Genomic DNA, 26,752 nt, shown 5'->3' with positions numbered 1-26,752 from the left:
TAATATGTCAAAAGTGTGCATGTGTCATGCACCTGTTATTTTCTACATTAACATGAGTACTATCTAAAATTCTGTGCCTTTTTTCAAAAGGAAATTTTCACATGTCTCTTGATCAGTAATTCTCTTTTTCTGTACATATGTATGTGTGGAGATATCTGTGTGCTTATATGTGTCCTTATGTACAATATTCTCATACATGTATGAAGGAAGGAATCACAGATATTTTTTCACATACGACATTTAAAAATTTTCATATGAAGCATATTAATTTAGCCTTCCCTTAAATGGAGAGGCTTTTAAGGGAAGATGAAAATGTCTTTTAGCTTTCTAGAAAGAATATAAAAGAAAGTTAAATTTTAATGATTTTTATGGTTGGCTTGATTTTTAGAATGTGTATATGTTTTCTTCTGAATTATAACTCAGCCTTCAGTAGATCTAAAATATTTTTAGTAGGAAAAATATTCTCAGCGTTTTCTGGGAAGAACTGTCACAATCTAACTACAGCAGGACATTGTAAAATGTGTGTAAGTAAACTTAAAACCAGTGTGCTCTGCTGTATAGGGAGGGGTTTGGAAAGCTGAAAGGCTTGAGTCATAGGAGGGCTATAGAGTGCCAGAAAAATTCATTAACCAGCCGTGCTGGTTACGGTGGGCTCTTTCTATCAGCACATAAGATTTGCCTATTGAGAACTCTGAAGTCTTGGTCCGATCACAGTGTGTTTCATTTTAATGTTGGAGCAGACAGTTATCTAACACACCCACATGAGGAAGTGCTCTAAAGCAGTTATTTCATGCTCTGCCATGCCCTGTAGCTAAAACAATTTGGTATTGAATGACGTGTGTGTGCTTTTTAACTCCTATCTTGATGAAAATCATCATTGGCTCCTCTAGAAGGACCGAAACAGTAGAATGCAGGACAGTATAATTCATGCTAAGTACATTGCTGGTTTAAACTTTTTTTTAAACTAAGGGGAGAATCACTATGATTATTTTAAATATAAAGACCATAGAGTAATTTCTTGGATTTTACTCATTAAGATTTCAAAAATTATGAATACTTTTCTTTTTCACATTTTTCTCCAGAAGCCATTCATCAAAAGGATAGCAGCTGCAGACTTTCCCCTGAAATGTGAACAAATAAATGGCATCCCTGTTTATCTGTTTTGAATTTTAATGATTAGTCCATGTGCTAATGAACAAATTCCTATATTCATAAAATTTGGCACTTCATAAATATCCAATTGTGTGATTATCTACACATGTTCTGGCCTTCTATGTAAATATAGAAATTATCAGTGGACGTGTTTATGGACTTGCCCAGCCTCAGTAGTGGCTGGTCATGCTGCCACATCAGAAGACAGGTTCAGGCTCTGAGCAAATGTGTTGCTCCAGGGTCTGGCAAGGTATATGGGAGCAGCATCTGGCTGATACTGCTAACTAGTGAGTGATCCTTCTGGCAAAGGAAGGACTGATGTTGACATTCTTTGAATGACACTAGTTCCATGTTTCTTCAGTCCCAAGGGTAGCCTGTTTAGGTCTAAAAGTTAATAATGAAGCATATTAATTTAGCCTTCCCTTAAATGGAGGCCACGTTAGAAATATATTTTAACAAATTACATTTTTCACTGGAAAATATAATTTACTAAACTTCTACAAAAGAAGCAAAATAGTATGCCTATCCTAAGTTCCTTAATCAACGAGGATATAATTAGCATGAAAAGTCACATAGCACAAAAAATAAAATCTAAATATTTTCATTTGTACGGCTGTGTAACTATTCCAAGCAAATTATAGAAATCAAATATTACTTACATAGTACACCCTGCATCAAAGATAATAAACAGTCATACATGCAGGAGTTATTATTAAATTAGAAAACAACCCCAATTTAAATTATTTTTTTCATATTGTATAAGCCATTGGTTATCTTGTACAAGTACTAGATATTATTTACAATGTTACTAGAGTCAGTTTTGGTCAATTGATTCTTTGCTGTAAACTTTCAAATTACATACAGGATTCTTGGGCATTTGGCAAAACTTGAAACTTGTAATTTTCTTGAAAACCCATGTTTCATGCATTTGCATTGCTTAAGTATTTTCTAGCATTTTGTAGAATCCTTAGGGATTATAGCCAATGTCAAATAACTGGCAAAATCCATTTAATTCTCTACCAAAACCCCAAGGGGGTATATCTATATCCTAGAAATTCTAGGGAGTGCCTGAATTCAGATGCTTTCCTGTAACATAGATACTATATATTTAATCATCAGAAAACATTGATGACATTATTTTAATGTAGTAAAATATATATTTCTTGAGCTCTTGTAATTTCAACATAGGCAAACTTCTGAGGCTGTGGGAAGAAATAATGCCATCTATTATTACTATCATGTACATGTAAGCACTACAGCAGATATTGGAAACAACTTTCAAGGGCCTATAAGAAAAAGGGCTTTTCTGACGCTGTAGCTATATAACTGTAGTAATGAGTAAGTAGCATGCTATTTCTGCACTAAATTGTGGAAAAATTATGCTCAACTTTGGCTTTATAACCTCTCTTCTACTCCAAGATCAAACCTTTTGGTGATTCTACAGTTCACTTGAAAGTAATCAACTTGAGGACATGGAACTTATCTTTCTGGAATCTTTTGACACTCAACTGAAACTTCAGCCTGGGGTGTTTTGTAGTTCAGTTAACCAATGTAAACCTTATATAACTGCTTTAATTTAGGAAAAGTTAGCTACTAACTTCCAAGTGAGAATACTGAGGTAAGGAGCAAGAGTTGAGTTATTTAACCCATGTAGTTACCAGATGGGAAATGAAGATATTGTTATTAATTTCTTAGTATTCAGTCTCACCTTTGAAACCTTGTTGGAGAGGTTGGTAATTATAGCATAATGTGTTTACCTTCTTGACATTAGAAGTCATTTTGGCACTGAATACTTCTGTGTCTCAAGGTAGGAATTTAACAAATATTACACAGTATACATTTAGAATATTAAGAATTTATTTTAAAACTTTTCATATTAAATAACTAATGTAAGGATTCATATTTAATAAATAGAAAACTATATAATGAAGTTTGAGGTTTTTGAAAATTAAAAAGATGTTCAATAAATTGAAACTAAAATTGGCAATAATTATAACTCATACATAATAGTTTTATTTAGTTATTTGTAAATTCTTAATGTAAACTTTTTTTAAAGCCATGTTTGAATTTAAATTATTTAAATTTTATGTATTTCTAATCTTTAGAAGGCTTTAATTTGATTTTACTAAATGAGCCTGGTTATTTGCTATTTTTACCTTTTCTTTCAGAAATATTCTCTGAATTACTGTTGTAATCAAATTGTGATTTGTTATTGGCAAATTCCTTTTATAGTATGAGATTCTTTCCAGTAAATGAAATGCAACTTGGAGAAAATAAGGTATTATTATCAGGTACCAAATTAAAAGTTATTAAAAAAACTGTTATTAGTAGAACACTATCAATGCTTTAGGCTATGTAATCTTTCTGGTAGATGTGTGTGTGTGTATGTATGTATATATATGGTAACTGTACTTTTATTATTATAAACAAACAATATCCCTTATTTAGACACCAAGACATTTAAACAGTGAGAATATGGTCCTCTCTGTTATTATTTAAATACTAAAGGCCCACGAGTGCATGAATTTCATGCACTCGTGGGCAGGGGGTGAGGGGGTGTCACTCCGCCTGGCTGCGCCCTCTTGAAGTCTGGGAGCCCTTAGGGGATGTCCAACTGACGGCTTAGGTGGGCCTAAGTCATCAGTTGGACATCCTTAGTGCTGCCGTGGAGGTGGGAGAGATCCCCGCCACCGCCACTGCACTCGCCAGCCTTGAGCCTGGCTTCTGGCTGAGCAGAACTCCCCTTGTGGGAGCGCACTGACCATGAGGGTGCAGCTCCTGCATTGAGCATCTGCCCCCTGGCCTGGTGGTCAGTGCATGTCATAGCAACCTGTTATTCTGCTGTTTGGTCTATTTGCATATTAGCCTTTTATTATATAGGATGAACTAGGCAAATATCTCAAGAGTGGCTTTATGCTGTTGGTTTTCTTTTTGTTGTTGGGTTTCTTTCTATTTCTATTTCTTTTTTTTTTTTAAACTCTGGACATAATAAAATTCATTTTGGCCCAGTAAATGTACTTTGGTTCTGCACATATTTACTAATGTCTCCATATTCTTGGTTATTTACACCCGTGCCCAGGCTTTGGTCTGGGTAAAAAGAACTGGAATAATTATTACTTTTTATAGTTCCCCACATCAACAATGATCTTTTAACCCCTCACCTCTTGTTTAGAGGGGAGAAGAATAGAGATGATTAAGCAAATGGAGATGAAAATATAAATAAAGCTGAGGGTGGAAGGGGTGGGTGCTTTTGAAACTTCAAAATGTATAAATATAATAAAAGAAAAAGACTTTCCTCAATAAAAGCCCTCTGACCTTTTTGACATGGCATTATCATGTCATGCCTAAATTTCTTCTCCACTTCAAGAGATTCTATTGGTACCACCAAAAGAAAATAGAAGAGAAAGTCCTAACATCTCACATTTCTAATGCAGATTTTAGTTGTTTTGATAAGATGCCTTCCCAACAAGGCAGTCCCAAGGCATGTCACAAAACAGCATCATTAGTTTAATTAGAACAGGTGAAATGATTGACTGAATAAGTTTGTGTGTGTTTCTTCTCTTAAAGTAAAAATACCTTTTATATAAAACAAACAATTCTAAACTTCCGCAGTCCGAATGGATTCAGTTTTGTTTTTTTTACAAAATGGCTTTCTGAAACCATTTTTGTATAGTGGTTTTGACCAGCACATTCTACACCAGGGGTCCTCAAACTACGGCCCGCGGGCCACATGCAAATACAAATATTGTATTTGTTCCCGTTTTGTTTTTTTATTTCAAAATAAGATATGTGCAGTGTGCATAGGAATTTGTTCATAGTTTTTTTTTTTTTTTAAACTATAGCCTGGCCCTCCAACGATCGGAGGGACAGTGAACTGGCCCCTTGTTTAAAAAGTTTGAGGACCCCCGTTCTACACCTTACCTTGCCCACTGCTACTTTGCTTTCTAAATGTTGATGAATGTGAATAATTTGTTAGTTATAAAAAAGAAGAAGCATGTTTTTATAACAGGCTCAGAATATGGCCATAAATATGAAGATATGCTAGGATTTATATACAGTAGTTTCAATCTTATCAACTTAGCATGAAAAATGTGCATTACAGTTTTAGAAAATAATTATTTCTCTAATATGTTGAGGGAAGCCCTATGGTGTGGTAAGAAAAAACAAAACAAACAAAAAGCACTGAAGTACTGCTTTGGAGAGCAGGCGGCATTAATTAATGCTAAAAGGAGTTTAAAGTGCTTAAATCCAGAGGCTTGGTTTTTAGTCTTAACTGACTATATGATTTTGAATAAATCATACTCTCTCTAGCCTCAGTTTCCTTGCCTGTAAATAAAGGGGAAAGTTCCTTATTAGATTTTCTTTTATTTTCAAGAATGTATGATTTTATTTTAAATAGGCATATAGGTAGTTAATTCTGCTTGCATTTTCTACCTGTAAATGATTTTCTACCTATAAATCCTTTTTTGCCTGTATGGAGAAACATGTAGGTTGGTAATGATGGAAGGACGAAGGGAAGTTGGGTGATCTGAGAAAGCAATGCATAATTTAATTTTTTTGTGGTGGTTGTTTTCGACCTAAGTAGATGTCACAATATATTATTGGATCTATTTAATGATTCAGTGAATGCAGTGTCCCCCAAATTCTCATTTGTCAGACCGAGTGACATATTTGCCTGTGGATGGTTTGATAAAAGAGTTGCTTTTAAGGGAGTGAAGCACAATGTGGTTGCTATGGCTTTATTCCTTCCCACTGGCCACTAGATGTCCATGGTCTTACACAGGGTTAAGAGTTTACTTCTGAGTTTCTATTCACCAAGCTATACTATATGTCTTTGGACATTTCTATGAACAAATAAAATTTGCAGAAACCATCAGGTAATAATTCTCTTCTAGACCGGCATGATGTGATATTCACGAAATGCAAAATGATTTGATTCTTCTTTAACTGCTATTAATGCTAGTAGAGCTAGGAGAAAGCCAGTGTTAAAACTCTGGTTTTAATTTTCAAAATAGGGCCTTTTGCCTCTTTCTAATTTGTCCATTTAGAAAGGACTCTGAAGTGAATGTCAGCACCACAGTGCCACCTTGTGTCCCTGTTGCTGTGAGATTAACTGATGCCTGAGCCAATGAAAAGGAAAGAACAGGGCATTTGCAAAGATTTGTCAAATTGTTTCAAGTTCTGATTTTGTAATAGCTGCAGAAAAATCTATGTCTTAGTGTGTTTGGCAATTTTCACTATACAAGGAGAAGTTATGATGTATGCATTTTACTCCTCTCATGCCAGGGTATATTAAAAATACTTTAAAAATTCCAGGCACAAACAATTTAGAATTCGGGATGATGAAGGCAGGGATTGTCGGAGATATTCACTTAATTCTTATCACTTATAAAGCCTCAGTTCAATCATTTCAGATAGTGAAGGGCTCTTTCCTGCATATTCTCAGAACAACTTTTATATGCATACCTTGATACTACCACTTTTCACATTGTATTGCCATTGTTTATAAGCATATTGGGGATTGTGTCTGTGTCTTACTCATCCTTCTGCTTCCAGGACTTTCTATGGAATTTAGCCCAGAGGCATTCAAATGTTTGAGGTCTGAGTAAATGATTATGTTGCTTGGTTTATAATGTCTCATTTGCTTTATTTTTATTTCTGAGTTTTAAATAAATTTAGAGTCCTTCAGAAAAACACATTCTGAGGTCACCTCCTTTCCAAGCATCCCTTTATAAATTTACTTTGTCTTATATGAAAACTAGCAGCTGCCTGCTGCTGGCTGGGACCTCCCTACCTTCCCCTGGTCGGCCCTGCCCCTGGTTGAACTCCTGGACAAACTCCCTTCGAGGGGACAATTTGCATAGTGCGCTTTTATTATATAGGATGACTATTTCTGTTTTTGATTATGAAAACAAGTTTATTGCCATTTTACTAGTGCATTATTGTAGTTAACTTTGGGGTAAAGATACATCATTTCTAGTTCTAGTACTACAAGAACTATACTATGTTATCTTGGGTAAGATATTTAACCTTTCTAGCTCTGTTTCCCATGCATGAAATGAGCAGGCTGGACTAGTAAATCTTAAAGTACTTTTTGTTGTTATTGTTAATCCTCACTCAAGGATATTTTTTTCCATTCATTTTTAGAGAGATGGAAGGAGCAGAGAGAGAGAAAGGAAGGGAGAGAGAGATGTGAGAGAGACATATCAATTGGTTGCCTCCTGCACACCCCCTGATCTGGGCTGGGGATGGAACCTACAACCTAAACTGGGAAATGAATCCACAACCAACTCTAACCACTTAGCCACACCAGGCAGGGCAATCTTAAAGTACTTTTGACTTTTTTTTTTTTTTTTTAGGGATTGGGCACATGTTAATATTATTCTTGTTGTATATTAACAGTTTTTAAAGTACCATGATAACTGAAAAATAAATTGCTAGTTTTTGAAATTACTATTTGATATCCCATTTTTAGAGAAGGAAACTGAGGCACAGGGACTTTCCATATAGAGGGCTGAACTGCAAATGAACATGGTAAATAATATTTTAACTGATGGGTATTCCAATTTCTTGTTTTATTTTATTTTGTTTGTTTGATGGTGGTTAATTGATCTTCACTTTTACCTCGTTCTTTTCGCCATAAAATAAATAAATGACAACACATTTAAACAGTAAGATAAACTCATCTTTGGTATAGGACAATAGACAACTTGTAATTTAGAGATTCTGAATTTTTAATTACACTTAAAAATGAGTTCTAAGTATTAAATTTCAGATTTTTTTGCATAGAATTCACATCTGGAGTTTTCAGTTCATGTATTACCATCCAACACCACCAAATTACTTAAGCTTCTTAAACTCGGTTTTCCGATTTGCAGAAAAATGATAATAAATGTTACCCTTCTTATCTACCTTGTGAGGGTTAAATGAGTTGATGTGTTTGGAATTTCTTTTTTTTTTTTTAATATATTTTACTGATTTTTTACAGAGAGGAAGGGAGAGAAATAGAGAGTTAGAAACATCGATGAGAGAGAAACATCGATCAGCTGCCTCCTGCACATCTCCCACTGGGGATGTGCCCGCAACCCAGGTACATGCCCTTGACCGGAATCGAACCTGGGACCTTTCAGTCCGCAGGCCGACGCTCTATCCACTGAGCCAAACCGGTTTTAGCTGGAATTTCTTTAAGATAGTAAAGCCCTATACTAATCTAATAGCATGTTGTTATTACTGCTCTAGTTAAAGAAGGACTAGATAATAGAAGCCTCAGTCAAAGCAAAGCACACAGACACATTTAAAAAACACTGAAATTCATAGCATTTCTTAGTTGGATGCTTCTCAGTGGTGATAGGTTCTCTGGAGATCAATTGATATGTTTGTCCCGTTTCCTATAGTTTTGGTTTAAAAAATTGTAATAATAATAATAATAATGATATGTATGAGCCTAAAGTTAGTGTTTCATTTAAATTACCCTTCATTCATAAATTCATTTTGACAGTGATAACTGATAAAATAGAAGTTGATAAATTTAAAATAACAGAATATGAAGAAGTAAATTGTATATACCTTTAAAATTCTTTTTAAATTAATTTTTAAAAATTTATCTTTATTGTTGAAAGTATTACGGATGTTCCCTCCTCCCCACCCCCATTGGCTCCCTCTGACCCTGTACCTGCCCCATCCAAGTCTTTAATTTGTAGTATTGGACGCTAGTCCAGTAGTTCTTAAATTTTATTGTACTTAAAATTACCTAGGGAGTTTGTTACAATTCAAATTTCTGAGCTCCATCCCTAATATGTCTGGGGTTTCGGAACTCAGGCATCCTGAGTTCCAGTTGGTCTAAAACTGTTAGAAAAATGCTACTTTTCTTGTCTGTTTTACATCATAATCAGCCAGGGGCTTTTAAAATGTAGATTTGTAGGTCCTACTCTCAGATATCTTAAATCAAAATATTTAGACACATGTTGGAGCATCTATATTTTAAAAAACTACTTCATAAATTCTAATACTGCTCTTGTTTTTAGGGTATATTGCTAAAATACATTTCCTATAACACCTGAATTCATTTTCATTGTTCATATTATTTTTATTTTTTTTAAATATATTTTTACTAGACACCTGGTGCACAAATTCGTGCACTGGTGGGGTCCGGCTGGCCCACCCCGATAGGGGCTGATAGGGGCCAGGCTGGCTGGAGGGAGGGGCCATGGGAAGTTGGCCACCAGCCCCGCCCCCTGATCTGGGTGGTGGGGCTGATTGGGAGCGGACCGGTGGGTTGAGGGGCTGCGGGAAGTTGGGGGGTGGGGTGATTGGGGCCCCAATTGGGTTGGTTGGCTGTTGCAGTGTGTGTCATAGTGATCAGTCGTTCCGGTTGTTTCGGTGTTCCGGACACTTGGCTTTCATATACCAGTATATAGATTGATTTCAGAGAGGAAGGGAGAGGGAGAGATAGAAACATCGATGAGAGAGAATCATTGATTGGCTGTCTCCTGTACGCCCCCCACGGGGGATCGAGCCTGCAACCTGAGCATGTGTTCTTGACCGGAATTGTACCTGGAATCCTTCAAGTCCATAGGCCGATGCTCTATCCACTGAGCCAAACCAGCTAGATCCATATTATTTTTAAATTAAACACAAACTCACTTTATATAGAAGGGCAAAATTGAAACTGCTATGTATGAAAAGTTTAGGCTTGCCCTAGCCGGTTTGGTCAGTGGGTAGAGCGTTGGCCCAAGGACTGAAGAGTCCTGGGTTTTGTCAAGGGTGTGTACCCCTATTGCAGGCTCAATCCCCAGCCCTGGTCGGGGTTCATGTGGGAGGCAACCAATCAATCAGTCTATCACACATCGATATTTCTCTCTGTTTCTCCCCCTCCCTTCCACTGTCTCTCTAAATAAATAAATAAATAAATAAATAAATAAATAAATAAATGGAATAATATCCTGGGGTGAGGATTAACAATAATAAAAGAAGAGGTTAGGCTTGAAAAACAGCAATTATCACTGTTACCCTATAAACCCAAAATTAAAGAAAAGTTACTCAGCACCTTTTGATAATTGCTTAATTTATCTTTATAAAAACTATATTTTATCCCCTGGTTTTCTGTCTATGTTATAGAGCAAAAACAAAAAAACTGAAGCTCATACAGTAAATTGCTAAGTTTACATAGCTGTTAAATGTTAAAGCCAGGATTCAGAGCCTATACTCTTTCTATATCATATTATTTCCTCCCAAATTCAATAAAGCTTTACCAGGTTTCTATTATGTTAAATGGTAATGTCTAGCTTTAAGGGCTTCAAAGTGCATTACTGAGATGGTATAATAATTATTCTTACACCAGTAAAATAAATTGATATATTTTTCTATTGAGAAATAATTTTTAGCTGGAGGTAGAATTCAAGTTTTGTGAGCAGTCAGAAGTGTTCTAAGTAGTATAGTAATCCTATGTAATAAAGAGCTAATATGCAAATTAACCCTCACACCCTCACAAGATGGCTGCCTACAACCGGGCCGGCAGGGGGGTTAGTGAGGGATGACCAAATGACTGAACAAGCAGGCTGTGTGGGGTGACCAGGCCGGCGGGGGGGCTGTGAGGGGTGACCAGGCCGGCTGGAGGGTCAGTTGGGGGCAACCAGGCCAGCAGGGGGGCAGTACGGGGGCAACCAGGCCGGCAGGGGGGCCAGTTAGGGGTGACAAGGTCGGCAGGGGGAGCAATTGGGGGCGATTAGGCTGGCGGGGGGGGGGGGAGGCAGTTAGGGTCTATCAGGCTGGCACGCAGAGGCAGTGAGGGGTGATCAAGCTGTTGGGGGGGGGGCAGTTAGTGGCGACCAGGCAGGCAGGCAGGTGCGTGATTAGGAGCCAGTGGTCCAGGACTGTGAGAGGGATGTCTGACTGCTGGTTTAGGCCTGGCCCCTGGGATCGGGCCTAAACCAGCAGTTAGACATCCCCCAAGGGGTCCTGGATTGGAGAGGGTGCAGGCTGAACTGAGGGGACCCCCCCCCCCCAATGCACGAATTTTGTGCACTGGGCCTCTAGTAGTAATAATAATTATTGAACTGTTAAAGAACAATGTCTAATGGATCTTTTAATCCCCCCACTCCGACTCCTGTGCCTTTGCTGTGAGGTATTTCTTAACCCAGTTTACAGATAAAGCCAGAAGTGGGAGAGTGACTTACCCAAGATTGCAGATTTAGTAAGTGGTACAACCAGAATTGAACTCTGGTTCAGTCTAACTTTGATAGCTTTGAACTAGTACATCTAATTTCTGACTGCACTTTATAGTTATCCTCCAGAATCATTAGGCTGTTCCTCCATTTGATAAGTACAAGCCACTAAATAGTAATTAAACTTTATGGGATTTAAGTTCATTTCTTTTGTGGGGAACAAACTTGGTTTGGCACATTGAATCAGTCTAGTAAGTTCTTTTGTCTTGTAAAGTTTGGCATTAAGATGAATATTGTCTTTGGGAAGTCACTTGACATGAACAATCTTTTGTTATGTTTTTATTTGAGATTTGAAATTCTTTGATAGGATAGATTATGTGAATGAAAAATTTCAATCTTATGTATTATGACACATCATGAAACACAATTTCATGACATAGCCATTGTTATTGGTCTTAAAATAATTGATTTGCATATAAAATCCAATGACAGTATTAGTAGATTCAGTGCAGCAGTGCTTCATAACATCTAAAAACTGAATCCTGTCCTAGCTGTTTTGGCTCTGTGGATTGAAGGGTCCTGGGTTCAATTCCAGTTAAGGACATATGCCCAGGTTGCGGGCTCAATCCCCAGTAGGGGGCATGCAAGAGGCAGCTGATCAGTGATTCTCTCTCATCATTGATGTTTCTATCTTTCTCCGCCTCTCCCTTCCTCTCTGAAATCAATAAAAATATATTTAAAAACACACACAATTCCTGAGCATTCCTGATGCTCTTATTTTTAAAAAGTGCCTCAAAGTATAAAATGACAGCTTGGGTACACAGTGTGGTGTGCAACCTAATACAATTTCTCATTTACCCATTACCTGAATTGTAAAAACATTGTTTGTACATTTTTATAGATTTAATACTACTTTATATAAAACGGGGTGTTGACAATTTAAAGGAGCCCTGAAATGTATAGTTTAATGTGAAGATAATCATCTATATATATAAAAAGCCAGCAACCGTAACACCATAACAACCAGAACAACCAGTTGCTATGACTCCCACTTCGGCCAGCGAACAGGCCTGTTCTGGGGGTTGGGGCTGGCATGTCAACCTCCTTTGGCCCTTCCCCCCAGCTGCCCCGCCCCTAATCGGCCTCTTCCACCCCGATCAGGGGGCGGGGCCTGCGGCCCCTTCCCCCGGCTGGCCCCACCTCCAATCAGCCACCCCACCCTGATAGGCCTGCGGCCCCTCCCCCCAGCCAGCCTGGGCCTGAAAGCTCCGATCAGTGCGGGCCAACTGGCCAATCTCCCACTGTTTCTTCCTCCCGCCAGGCCCAGTACTGATCCGGAGATTGGGGCCAGGCCAGCCGACCCCACCCATGCATGAATTCATGCACTGGTCCTCTAGTGGTTTTATAAATTTTGATATACATATATTATGCCTCTGTACTTATGAAAAAAGATACATTTTTAAAAAGACCCACAAAGTCACTAACCAGAGGATTTAGTGTTGTCATTAGCAGACTTTCAAGTTTATTGGAAATTTGGGTTCTGTTTCAACTTTCTTCTCAAAGGGTGGTCTTTTCCCAAATGGCATTCTTTTAAATTTTATCAAGTGAATGGATGCTACCATGAAGTGAGAAGGGTAAAAATATAAAGTGAAGAACTGTACCTTAATTCCTTTTTCAGATATAGAAATTAAAACATGATTTTAAAAATAAAGTTCCATTTAGCAGCGGAGCATAAATTGGAAAATTTGGTCAGTGATTTATTTAGGTTCCACAGGGAAAATCCTGTAGGGTGTTTTTGAATATCCTAAATTTATTTTGATTTGAGACCAACTTAAAGGGCATGTCTATCTTAAAACAGTTCTCCATTTTCCTGAGAAAAATTCCAGTAGGGCTAGTTGTGGGAGGTAGTATCCCAACAATGAACCTTTTGGGGCCAAATAAGCACTTTAACACAACTTACTCCATCCCTTTCCTTAAACCAAAGTCTGTCCTGCCCACTGGGCTTGTTTAACTTTGACCACTAATTTTATTTCTCTGCAGAGGCAAAGGAGACAGGAAAAAGGAGGGAAAATAACTGATGGCATGTTTGTGAGGTTTTGGTTCAGGAAATATATTTTAAAATATCCTAGGCAGTGTAGGGATGCATAAAGCAATTGGTCTCTGAAACTTACCCCTGTTTTACAGATTAAGAAATAAAAGTCAATAGAGGTTGAATTACTTGCCTAAAGTTTCACCATAGGTTACAGTGTTGGGATTAGTCGTAGGAACTAGGTTACTCATTATTTCAATAAGACAGTTGGACAGTCCAGTCAGTTTCTTTTTTGATTAAGATGCCTTTCTAATATCCCTGACCTACTCCCTTTCCTTTCCTTTTTTTTTTTTTTTTGCTACTTTCTTTCAATATCTAAAAAACTATTCTGCTTATAAATTCAGGTTTAGAAGCTCGTTGAATAAATATGTTTTACTAGCAAGGCTGTTTAGAATTAGCTGAGTTGTGAGGACAGTATGCATCATGTTAAGCCTTCTACCTCTGTTTTATTGGGATTGTGTAAGTAATGAACATGGAAGCAGAAAATAAAGATGGCTTTGAATAAATTGGGTCTGAACTCATAGCAGAGCTCTAAACATGAAAAATGTGATGGGCATCTCATAAAGGATAGGCCATTTTTAAAAGTTCTAATTACAATTGATCATAGGATTCTGAAATTAACCTATGCTGTTTTGATACTTTTTCTCCTAAGTGGCTGTCATTATATGGCATTAAGGTGGAAAAGGGACTGTGATAGAAATGTGAATCAGAACTTTAGTCCTCCTTAACTGGTCTATAACTGTCCACAAATATCTCCTTTGTTTGGACTTTGTGGGAAGGTTGTTTCTTAGCCCTAGTATCACTCTGTCAGAGTTGTGAATATATATTGAGTCAATTTCTCACCGAAATAATAAATATTTGCTTTAAAAAAATTGGCAAAACATTTTGATGTTGGGGTGCTTGGTGAGTATTGCCATTCACCTCTTAGTGCCATTAGTGTGGTCCTAGATATCAGTCAAACTCAACTACAATATGAGTTTATTTGGTTACGAGCAACTAACTTAGAAGTGATGCCATTATATCAGACATGGTATGAACAGGCCACAGTGTACTAATGTACCCTCTACATTTTTATTAGGAAATATTTAAGAGTTTTTCAAGCTTCAAAACCCAAATGAAATCCAGGTATATATCCTCATGTTGACACATCTGCAGCCTTGATTTCTATTCTAAGAATTACAGTTTGAATTAATTGAGGTCAGAAGCAGCTACATATTTGATTCACCAAATGTGTCCTATCTACTTGCAAATAGCGGTTCGTTTCCTTTTAGAGGAGGTGGTTGTTGTTTTTATGTAGCAGCACACACAGGCTAATTGTTAGAATATAAGGCTTTGATAGAAATGGAATATAGGCTTCTGGTAATACAAATTCACACCAATTGGCAGGAAATTAAATATGATTCTCTAAGAAATATATTGCAGAAGGCTTAAACTACAAATGGTTAAAAAAGAAAGAAACAACACCACACAAATCCTCTTCATGGGCATTTAGTTATTTCCTACCCCAAAAAAGTAATTTTAAAAAATCTATATTTTTACTAAATCTTTAAGATGAAAGAGGAGAGCTGTAGAATGGCAGTGACCTAAAAGCGTAAAAATATAGTTAGTGGACTTTGGGTAATCTTGAGGACAAATGTTATCCAGGGTATTTATCAGTGAGCTAAGAGAGGCAATACTACCTACAGCATACTGCAAATAGAATGCTTCATTAAAATTCTCCTAAATAGTAACAACTTGGCCCTGGCCATGTGGCTCAGTTGATTGTAGCATTGTCCTGTACACCAAAAGGTTTCGGGTTCGATTCCCAGTCAAGACACATACCTAGGTTGCCTGTTCAATCTCCATTTGGGGCTCATATGGGAGACAACCAATCTATGTTTCTCTCTCTTTCTGTCTTTCTAAAATCAATAAAAACAACCCCCCCCCCCGGTGATGATTAAAGAAATTACTTTGTTTTGAAGAAATTAAGATGTGGGGGGCAGGGGAGGAGGAAGGGGGAAGAAAGAAGAAGCTAGTGGTTACAATTTTTTTTTTTACATTTAGATACTTTTAAAAATTGTTTTTATTCTTAAATTTTAATATTAGGAAGATGGGATTAGATTAATTGCCATTTAAATAGGCAATTCCAGGGTTGTAGGCAGCTTACTGAACCAGGATGGGAAGACCACAGAAAAGAATTTAGTGTGGAAATTATGTCTCATGTGGTGAACAAAAATTCAAGAAGTTTCCTGTTATAATAAGGTGACAGTGGTTACCTAAGGAACAAAAGTTTCTTATCATTCTGCCTGAGGCAAATATGGCATATTAAGCTTAAAATGAATCCTCCTCTCCTGAATGCACACAACTGTTATTAAGGTCTTGGAAATTATGCACAATAGGAAAAGAGGAATAAGAATTTCCGGATGCATTTGAATAAGCATCCTTTTGGGGTATAGGACCTATCTAATACCTATGGATACTTTAGTGCTGAGCTGGCCAAAAATCAGTTTTTGCTATTTTACCTTTTACTTGGGTTCAACTGTAAACGGAATGACTTGTTTTCATCTTAAAAGAGGACTTTATTTTAGTGCAAGTTAGGTTCCCTGGTGGCCTGAAAGAGTTAATGCAGTTTCCAAGAGTGTCCAACTTACTTCCAGGGAGTACTGCTGTGCATGTGAGAGTCTGGCTCCAGGATATTTGTTCACATCCCAAAACCAATTTGGCACAACTTAAAATGTCTGCTAGGGAGAGGATTTAGAGTGTTGTTAGGCCACGCAATTAGTGCTTTATTTCATGAACACCAAATTCACCCAATAGTGTTTTGTTTTAAAGAAGAGCTTGAAATTCACAATAATAGGTTTCATTTATCAGAGCCATATGGGACTCACCATCTTTGGATATATTTGTAAGGCTTTCACAAAGAAGATTCCTTAGGCATCTCAGATTTCACGGATTGGAGGGCAATCTGGATGAATATCTTTTTTGGAAAGGATGAACTGTCTTTTTCATATGTAGCCTCCAATTTCAGCAATCCTTGAGAAGCCCCCACACCCCTTCAAACAGGAAAGAGTTAAGTAAACCTCAGCTTAATAGCTTTTAGTGGAAAACAAAGACTGATTTTTAGACTTGGTTCAAATGCCAAGTATACCACTGATAATGAAATGTGACCATCTAAGCATTACATTTTCTGATGTGGGACTTAGTAGAGGGAAGGTGGGTTCTAAGTCTCAACCTGTTTTTGTACTTTTTGCTGGTTCTGTCATTGTCATTTATTAGTGGATTGTTGGGAAGCTATCTGCAACAAGCAGACAGTAATATAGCATTGTGGTTATTTTGATGTTTGCTTAAGATTATTTATTTTCTGCCTTCTCCTTTTCCATACTTCTCTGATCATTAGAGATCTGTCTTTATTCACATATTCTTGAAAATGTTAATTGATTTTTTGAGAAATATCTTTTTCCACTCATCTGTACATTTAGAGATTTAAAAATAAAATCAAAATGACCTTCATTTGACAGTGGTTGCTAATACTTTAATTTTTGGTACCTAGTTTCTCTTAAGCTATTAATGACCTACAAACAAATATTTAAGTGTTTATCATTTAAAAATGAATGTATTTTTAAAACAAAGTGGTATTGTAAGTCACTATTTTTTTTCTTTCAGATTTTTGTTTTCTCATTTCTGTAGGCTTTCTTGTAAAGGGCACACTTAATTCTGTTGGATAAATCTGGTAAATCAGAATATTTACAAGTCAGAAATGCTACTATAGCAATTGCTCCTGACCTATATAAAGTCTATATAAACTTCATAAGAAGGTAATTTCAGTTTTTTAAGAGGCGATTACTAAAAGTTACTTTTGCTTATTTTTAAATACCATTTTATTGTGTATTCAGCCTGATTTTATTATCCTCTAGTTTATTTTTTAAAAAAACCTTTAACACTTTATTTTCTAATGATGTTTACATTAATATGTTTTAGGTTTCCCAGAGAATGTCCATTATATTTTGTTCAGTTTTGAGCATGTTGAATAACATTACATTAAAATAAAATTCAGAGTATTATTGACTACAGTTTAAACTTTATATTGATACCAGTGACATATATTTTAAATACTATTTCATAAAAACTCTAAATTCTACTCCCAACTGCTGGTATTTATTCTCTAAAAAACATTATACCCTATAGAGACAGCTCTTAGACCTTTGTTATATAGCAGTCCTGAAGGGTACGCACTTGTGCAGCTATATGTCATTGACCCCAAACTGTAGGCTGATGAGGCTGCTGGACAATAGGTAGAACATAGAATGAGCTATAATTGCTTAAGTCAACTTGAGCATTAATTGTGCTGGATGGTTAACTGTCTTGTACTTTTCTACATTTTATTCTTTTATTCTTGTTTATACAAATATGGGCATTGGGACCCAATGAAGTTAAGTGTTTTTCTCACTGAAAAAGTTATTATGGAACTGAACATGAACTCTTTTTTTTTTTTTTTGGCTGATGCTCTGGTGTTTTCTATAGAAATTTTGAAATATTTTTTCAAGAAAACAATATAGTAAGAATGTTGAAACAGTGGTCAATGACAAAAATTAAAGATGACAGACTCAGAATGTATAGATATAGATACAATGGTATTTCATATGTCTTAGTTTTAGTATAAACCGTAGCCTGTGAGGAGAAGATGGGATCAAATAAGAAAATGCGGATGTAAGGGCCAGTAGTTAATTATTTGTGAATATTCGTATTAAAGGAAAGATGAGGATGGAGAGAAGGACATAATTTGATGGACTATATATATATGAATGGTAAAATAGTTGGATGCTGAGTGAAGAAAAGATATAAGGATTATACATATGAAGTTTTGTGCCTGTAACTGCCTAGTTTTTTACATTTACATTGAGTTTCATAGGATGAATAATTCCTATATGTAATGTTGTTTGTATAAATAGAATCCATAAATCATTGGGATTGAGCAGGACAGCCTGTTTGATTTTGAGGTGTTGTGTGCTATTATTTTTACCTTATGGCCAGAGTAAAGTTTGTATTATTCACATTATAATTTGAATATAATTATATGAAGCAAATGTGTATATGTGTTGTGTGTACATGCATATATACACATGTATAGAGGGACCCTTTCATTTCTGTATATTTGTTTATCTGTCTCTTTCTACCTCTTCTGTGCTTGCTGCTTTTTGCTTGCCAGTTTTTCTTTGTCTATCATTTTTATCTTTGAACCCATCTGTGTAGAACAGAGAACGTTTGGTTTTCTAATTTTTAATGTTTTTTACATTTTTTTTTTGTTACTTTCTTCTCCCAACTTGTTTTCACCTCAAAAATTAAGGCTCAAGTATAAAGCATTTTAGTTCTCACATTCAAGAGATATTTCTGCTTTCTTTCCCATCCGTTTGTCCATATGTTTACTGGTTTCTGATAGGCTGTGCAGTGAGACAGCAGTTTACTCTGTGTGTGTGTGTGTGTGTGTGTGTGTGTGTGTGTGTGTGTGTGAAATTAGCTAATTGGTGTTAGCAGAAATATTTTCATATATTTTATAAGCAAAGTGCAGCAAGGTATATAAATGTAGATATGATCCAGACACGCGCACGCTCACAACTGTTACTGCTCATGCATAGGCGCTCAGAAGTAATTAATGTTAATAAGATTTTAATGTGCTTGTGAGATCATAATGAGGAGAAATGAATGCTCTGATTAGGAAAAGGTAACTGTGTGTGTGTTTTGGCTTAGAACAAGATTTCAATTTTTATAAACCGCAATTTTAGAACTTGTTTGTGATTGCATCAATTGGTTTTTATTTTCAAATTAGAGGTCTGTTTAGCCATTTGAATGATTAACCAAATAAATGGGTGAAACCCTGATCATAAGGAATAGTGCAGGTTTTCATTTGCTTGCTGGCTTACAGCAAGGCTGTGATCATATCTTTTGCCAATGTACCATTTTTATGTTGTTTCTTAGAAAGCTTGTTCAGAAGCTACTTGTGGAGACACTATTCATTTTTATAAATGTAGATGTTATCTATATGTTCAGAGACACTAATCAGACACTGTAACTATTGTGTGTGAGATATATTCCTGCCAGTCAGTGATGGTGTATTCAGTGCGCAAAGAATGTATATATATCATGCTTGTTGAAATGTTTATTGGGAAAAACATAAAACAACCAAGATTTTTCTTCTTAGACATAATCTTTAAAAATTTTAGAGGCTGAACACTTTCAGGGTGAAGTACAATACCTCAAAGTAAGCAAAGATTACCGTCTTATCGTGGTGGACTCAAGTGCTATGCAATCAATAGCCACTGTAGACTGGCTTGAATCCAGCTGGACACCAGAGGTCCTTCTCCACAACAAATTTTTTGAAAATATTGTTTACAGAGCTTTTGCATACATTTGCATTATTATTATTTTTTAATTATAGGATAAATCTAAATATCTATTAAAGGCCCTTACCCTTTAGCACATAGAAATCCCTTTTGCATTTTTTAATATAAATAGTGGATTAAGATATTCAAAGATTGTAATCCCTTTTAAAGTAAGTATAGTCCAGAAATGCAATAAGAAGTCTTTGAAATGAATAATTGGAATATGAGGTAGTGTACTTTATTTCTAACTAAGTCCTACAGATGTGGTTTAGGTTCTTGGAAGTTTGGGTCATATTACTACAATCTTTCTGCTGCTGTTTTAACATGATGGTGAAGAAGGTGAAGGTGTTAGAGTTTGTTCTACTGAATTAAGTCCATAGTTTCTGTGATTCCCAGAAGTATGTTGGATTTTGCTTTCCATAGAATCCATGAGAATGACAATTATCTGACCAAAAGAGGCATTGGCTTTTAATATTGTTTGGTTGACTTCATTGGGTCTTATATAATTGAGGTATAATTGGGAAAAAATTTCCCACTTACAGTTTGTAAAAGGAATTCATTTATGTTTTCTTCCAGTACTTACATGGTTTCCTATTATACATTTTTCTAAACAGTAATACATGTTTTTATATTTTCTGTTTTGTGCAATTAGTCTGTCTATTCATATGGAATTATCACATTATTTTAATTATAGAGGCTTTAGAATATGTTTTAGTATCTGAAGTGTTAACCTATCCCACCTCTGCCATTGTAGACCTTGAAGTAAAAAAAACCTGATAGTATTTTTATTGGAATTATGATAAAATATGAATTAACATAGGGACAATTAATATCTTTATGAGGTAGAATCTTCTTACCTAAGAATCTGCTTCTCCCTACCCCCATTTGCTCAGTAAGTGTTGTGTTCTTTAGAAATGTTGTATAGTTTTCCTTATTGAGGTTTTAAACATTTGTTACTCTTTGTTCCTTGGTGTTCTATTCATTTATGTATTTACCTGCTTGCTTACCTTTTTACATATATAATATTCTAAACAGACTCTTCTCTTCCATATATTTTCTAAGTGGCCTTTTGTTTCAGTATAGGGAAGCTGTTTATTTTTGTAGTTTAATTTTGCAAAATCCCACTTTGCAAAATTCTCTTATTGTTAGTGTTACATGAGGTGAGTTTGAGCACCCAGTCTAGCAGTGCTTGGTATCTGTGAGACCATGGACAAGTTATTCTGAACTATTTCTCATATGTAAAATGCAAATAAGAAAACCAAACTCCCAGAGTGATGGAGAGTAAATGAGATCATATAGTAAAGCACCTAATATTTTGCATAGCAGATAGTAAGCACTTGACTACTGATATTTATTAAATAATGTGATATGAAATGATGTAATATAATGTTATCATCATTATTATTAAAGTACTACTAACATGTTATTGGATTTTTAAAGGTTTATTAAATCAAGATTTTTACTGTAAGAATGGAGTGAATTATAGAAATAAAAAAACTTTAACTTTCTGATAAAACTTTGATTTAAGACACTTGGACTGAAGATTAATTCTGAGATTAGGATGTTTTGTAGCTGTGCACATATATTTCCGTTACTTATAATTATTGTATGCATGACTCTTTAATTCTGGAGAATAAGTAGAGGGAACTTCTTGATCACCTAATCTGTGGTTGGCAAACTGCGGCTCGCGAGCCACATGCGGCTTTTTGGCCCCTTGAGTGTGGCTCTTCCTAAGCCTTAGGAGTACCCTAATTAAGTTAATAACAATTTACTTACCTATATAGTTTAAATTTAAAAAATTTGGCTCTCAAAAGAAATTTCAATTGTTGTACTGTTGATATTTGGCTCTGTTGACTAATGAGTTTGCCGACCACTGACCTAAACCAGTGGTCAGCAAACTGCGGCTCGTGAGCCACATGCGGCTCTTTGGCCCCTTAAGTGTGGCCCTTCCACAAAATACCATGTGCAGGCGCGCATGTACAATGCGATTGAAACTTCGTGGCCCATGCTCAGAAGTTGGTATTTTGTGGAAGAACCACACTCAAGGGGCCAAAGAGCTGCATGTGGCTCGCGAGCCACAGTTTGCTGACCACTGAATTACAGTGATTATTCAATTTACAAAATGTATTGATTCTAGCACTTGTTAACTATGTAAGTGAATGTGAGCATCTAATTTAAAGTCCTATAACCATGATGTTCAACCTCAAGAATCTTGCAACTTTACTACATTTTATTAGTAAACAATGCACTGATTTGCAAATGAGCTCTTGTGCCATAAATATTGAACATATATGAACTCATGATGGTATTGATATAAGCAGAATAATAGTGCTTGCCAGCCCATTATGTAACTTTTTGATAAAGTTTATGAAAAACAATAATTGATTAAAAATGTAGTCCAAAGTGGTAGTCCTATGACCTTTAATAAAATGGATACTAACATTGCAAATTGCTCTTTTAATTCATCTGAAAAAAATCTATTGTTAAAAATGGGAATGCTAGAATTTCAGGGCTCATCTTATTCCTCATTGTTGTGAGGGTTAAGCAAAATAATGCACTGGCATTATGTAATGCCATTAACAATGATAATACAGGTGCTTGGCCTCATGGTAAGTGCTGGGAAATTGTAGTTGTTTTTATTGCTATTATTTTATTGTTACCTTTGTTAGTTCTTCACTCACACCCACACACATATTTTTCACTTATATGTATTGTTACTAGTAACATTATTTTATGTTTATAATAACTGTATGAAATATGTCTCATAATGGTAGTTAAAAATAAACATACAAGTATATATCTGTTATTTGCCAATATTGAAACTAGTTAAGGGTGAAGTAAGACTCCATCATTGGAGCATGTAAGAGCTTTGATTGCTGTGGATGAAATTTCTGAGGAGCTGCAAGGATGAGAAATAATTTCTCAGAATTATAGGTACATTTTTGTCCATAGTTTAGTTTACCCACATTCTGGTTTATTACTTAGTGTAAGTACTCCTCCACAGCTTCAAAGTGTTCCTTTGTTCACTCATTCATATGGAAAACAACATAGAGTATCTATTAGATATAAAATATTGCTCTGGGTTGTATGAGATATACAAATAGCAAGATCAGTTAAATGAACTGTCTCTATTCAGGAAGTCCAGTAGACAGCAAAAAACTGGGTAATGTGTACTGATTTTGGAGCCAGATTATTTGGTTTGAATCCCTGCTCTGAAGCTTACTAGTTGTGTAACTTTAGGCAAGTTATTTTGTCTCTGTGTTTCAGTTTCAGTTTTCTTACCTACAAAATAATGCCTACTGCGTAGGATTGTCCAGAGGATTAAATGATTTGGTATGTGTACAGCATTTATAGTAACAATGTAGTGAGCACTCAATAAATTTTAATTAATATTAGCATTATTATTAGATAAAGCAGAATAAAAGTAATTCCATAAAACAATAAAAATAAATAAATACAGTATTATAGAGGATGATAATACTAATTTTTACTGTGCCTACGTGCAGTAGAATTGGCGGAGCTTTGTTGGGTGAAGTAATGTTTAAACTCAAACCTTGAAGCATAATTTCTATAGGGCAAGGAAGACTATTAGAGTAGGAGTGAGTTGATTGCTAGGCTGAGGTATGTATAGTCTATTCAAATATTTAAAGGTGGTAGGAAAGTAAAAATTGAAACTTCTGGGGACTTTGTAGTCAGACTCCTTCCTGAAGCCCAACTCTACTCCTTGTTAGCAGTGTGGCCCTGGGCAAGGCAGGCTGTTTGGTTCTCCCTCTCAGAGTACGTTAAAACAGTTGTAGGGCTGACCTTGTCATGTGCTGCCTCTTGTCCAATGTCTGTAAACCATTATTTGTCTACTTCTTAGTTGTTTAAGGCAGGAGGCTAAATCCTGTTTCTGTCACTCTTTCATTTTTGGAAGCAGAATACCATCATATTACTTTTACTTTTCTCATTGAGTTTAGGATTTACCATCTAATTCTGTTAGCACCATGTATTCAGTTACCCTTTGCAAGTGTTAGTTTTTATCTGCCTCCGCACTCCACTGGCATCTTTGGGAAGGAGGACTATGTCTGGTTCATCTTTATTTCCACTACCAGCCCACTACTCTGTTTAGAGTCTGGAACATAGCAGGCAGTTGGTATCTTCTGAATTGAATGATAAGCTAGAGCTTGCATTTTAATCAGTAAAACACTCAGGGTTTTTAAGGGAAACTCCATGAACCCTCCCACCTCCCCTTTTTGAAGCAGGTAACTAGAAGCATAAAGATGGATGGCAGAAGACAGTAGTTCAAAATAATTAAACTACATATTTAGGATTTGGGGCAGTACAAATGGGAACAGAAAGAGAACATTGACAGGATCTGGTGACTAATTGGATGGGTGCTACTAAAAAGGATTGTGAGAAAAATGCTGTCCGATTTTCACAAATAGTTGATCAATTCCTTTAGAATGAAAAAGAATTTTTTGTCTTTGAAGGATTGTAGTATAATAATTTGAAAATAAAATTTCATGTTATAAAGAAATAATTAATGGTAGAAATTTATCTAAAGTCCATTTTAGTGTTTTTATTAGACTAAAACTTGAATTTAAAATATTTTATGTGAAATGAATTATGTATTTTATTTTACTGCGTATGGATAAATTTCTATTGTACTACAAATATCATTGTCTCTTTTTATATACATTTTTATTATAATCTCTTTATTTGGATACTATATATATATATATATATATATATATATATATATATATATTTTTTTTTTATTTCCCTGTTGTTAGGTTTTTCTGAAAGATTGCATCTGTCCTTAGAATATGTTGGTAATGGACTCAGGGTCAAAAGTTTATTTTGTGCAATTGAATGAGATGGTACCTGTAGAATGAAAGAGTGAGATTAATTTTTCGCAAATATATTTTAACTTTGGTTTTGTAGTATCAATTTCCATCCAAATTGTCTTCTCTTTTTGAAAGAAGTTATAAGAGCTACTGAAAGAGTAGAAGTGGTGGTAGAGTGGGGGAACAAGAAACATTAGAACAATTATGGATACCCTTCAATGCCAAACATTTCTGCATAGAATATAATAGTGGCTCTTTGAAAAGTTAAAACACTTGTACCAAGAACTTGTTTACAGTGGTCTGAAAGGCATTAATTAGAACTAATGGATTGAATATGTGCAACGGAAATATTTCTCCAATGAGTTCTGTTCCCTTCGGCATAATCCTCAAGGAAGTAATGCTTCTTGTAAAGTGTGATCTAACCTGAGAAAAATGACACAATGTTTGAATCAACAATAGCGTGCTGACAAGGTAGGAGAATATTTTTTATATTATACCCCCTTTCTCAGTTCAGTTTCTTATGTGAACTATTTGTTACTCCTCTTGTAGACACAATGACTACTATTTATTGAATCACCCTTTGCACTGGTAACTGAACTACGAGGTAAATATTATCTTCTTACTCTTCACAACATTCTCATAAGACAGATATTTATTTACATTTTGTCAATAAGAAACCTAAGGCAGAATTAGATTAAGTAACTTCCAAAAGGCTACACATCTACTTATGGCAGAGTTATTTGGAATCAGTGGTGTAAGAGGTAAAAATGGATTTCTGAGTCTAATGTGTGTACCATTATGTGCAACAAAAGGAATTTTTTACTTTAATTTAATAAACAGAGAAAGATGAGTTTTTTGGAACAGGATAGGGGAAGGACTAGGGAGGGAGAGCAAATGTTTATAGTTTGGGAAGGTGCAAGTAAATTCATTATAGGATAGAAGGCTGGTGTTTCCCTGTGACATATCTTTCCAAAGTCTTAGGAGCTGCTTTTGACTGTGCTTTAGACATTGACGTTCAGGGAACCTGAAAAACTGCATTACACCTTGCTGGGACCAGTTGAGGGGCAGGAGCAATGGCGGCTGCAGGGAAGGTTCTGATAACTTTTAACTCTATTTGGAACACCTTTTGTGGGCAAACTCACTCTATACAACTATTCCATGCTATTAGAGCACATTGGACCGGATGCCATATGATGAGTGTCCCTTCAGTTTCACTGCTGATCTGCCCTCAACATCTGTGGTCTTAACCACTGTGCTGTTTTGTATAACAAACGTATTATTCAGTGCACTTGAATCATTTGCAGAAAACAACATCTATTCCTGTATACATTTTTAAGCTCTGAAGTAGCATTGAGCTCTAATCCAGAGGGAAACAAATCAATTATATAATATGGTCTCTTACTATAAACGGGGAACCCCAAATGACTATAACCAATTAGAAAATTTTTAAGTTTCTTTTAATCACAAGAATATTTACACCTGGTGAATTGCAGAGATGAAAAAACCCCGACTCTCCAAGTTCTGTTATAAAGAAGTCTAGTTATTTGCCTTAGTTTCAAAAGAACAGTTTCCTAAGTATTTCAAAATGTCCAGTTGGCTGCCACAGCCATTCTCTTTGGAAGCTTCTTTCTCATCCTCATGGCACAACCCTCTGGCATGCATGACCAGCTGCAAGCTAAACCCTGTGGAATAAGTATTCTTTCATCCCTTTGTATGATGTGTTTCATTTTCAGAGTTTGGATGATCCTCTTCGGTAGCAGCAGCAGGCATTGTTAGTTTCAATAGGCGGCCTGGATGCACAAGAACAGTCATCATAGAGAGATAGGCTCTCAGGGTCTGTCCCTTCATGCCGTAGTGCTGTGTTAGATAATTTTCCCCTGCTGAATTAATGGCCAGAAAAAAAGGGAAAGAAACTATACCCAGAGGAATCCAATTAAAGTGCTTGAACTTCACTGACGTCCATCCTATTGTTTTCTTAACTTCCTAACCTATGGGTAATTATTCTGACCAGTAGAAAGGAATAACATAAATAAGAGAATTATCTCAAGTTCATCACTTTTTTGTATTTTGAAAAGGCATCAAAATTTTATTGTGTAAGGTAAATAGTTATCTGTATTTGATATAGTTGCATTTTGTTGTTGTTGATGTTTTAAATCTCTTCTC

General features: G+C 35.8%; 1 protein-coding gene across 9 annotated transcripts in view; it reads left to right on the top strand.

The window, feature by feature from the left end:
* The window catches only part of ZBTB20 (zinc finger and BTB domain containing 20), an 892,970-nt gene that overhangs the window by 41,530 nt on the left and 824,688 nt on the right, over positions 1-26,752 (top strand). The window contains exon 3 of one of the 9 annotated variants that reach the window (XM_036352747.1): positions 25,139-25,193. The exons of the other annotated variants lie outside the window; for them this stretch is intronic. The gene's annotated coding sequence lies outside the window, so the exon portion shown is untranslated. The remainder of the gene's footprint in view (positions 1-25,138; positions 25,194-26,752) is intronic. 9 annotated transcript variants of the gene reach the window in all.

This window comes from Myotis myotis, unplaced genomic scaffold (assembly GCF_014108235.1).
Source record: "Myotis myotis isolate mMyoMyo1 unplaced genomic scaffold, mMyoMyo1.p scaffold_m19_p_2, whole genome shotgun sequence".
Lineage (NCBI taxonomy): Eukaryota > Metazoa > Chordata > Mammalia > Chiroptera > Vespertilionidae > Myotis > Myotis myotis.
This window is presented reverse-complemented; position numbering and strand designations above follow the sequence as displayed.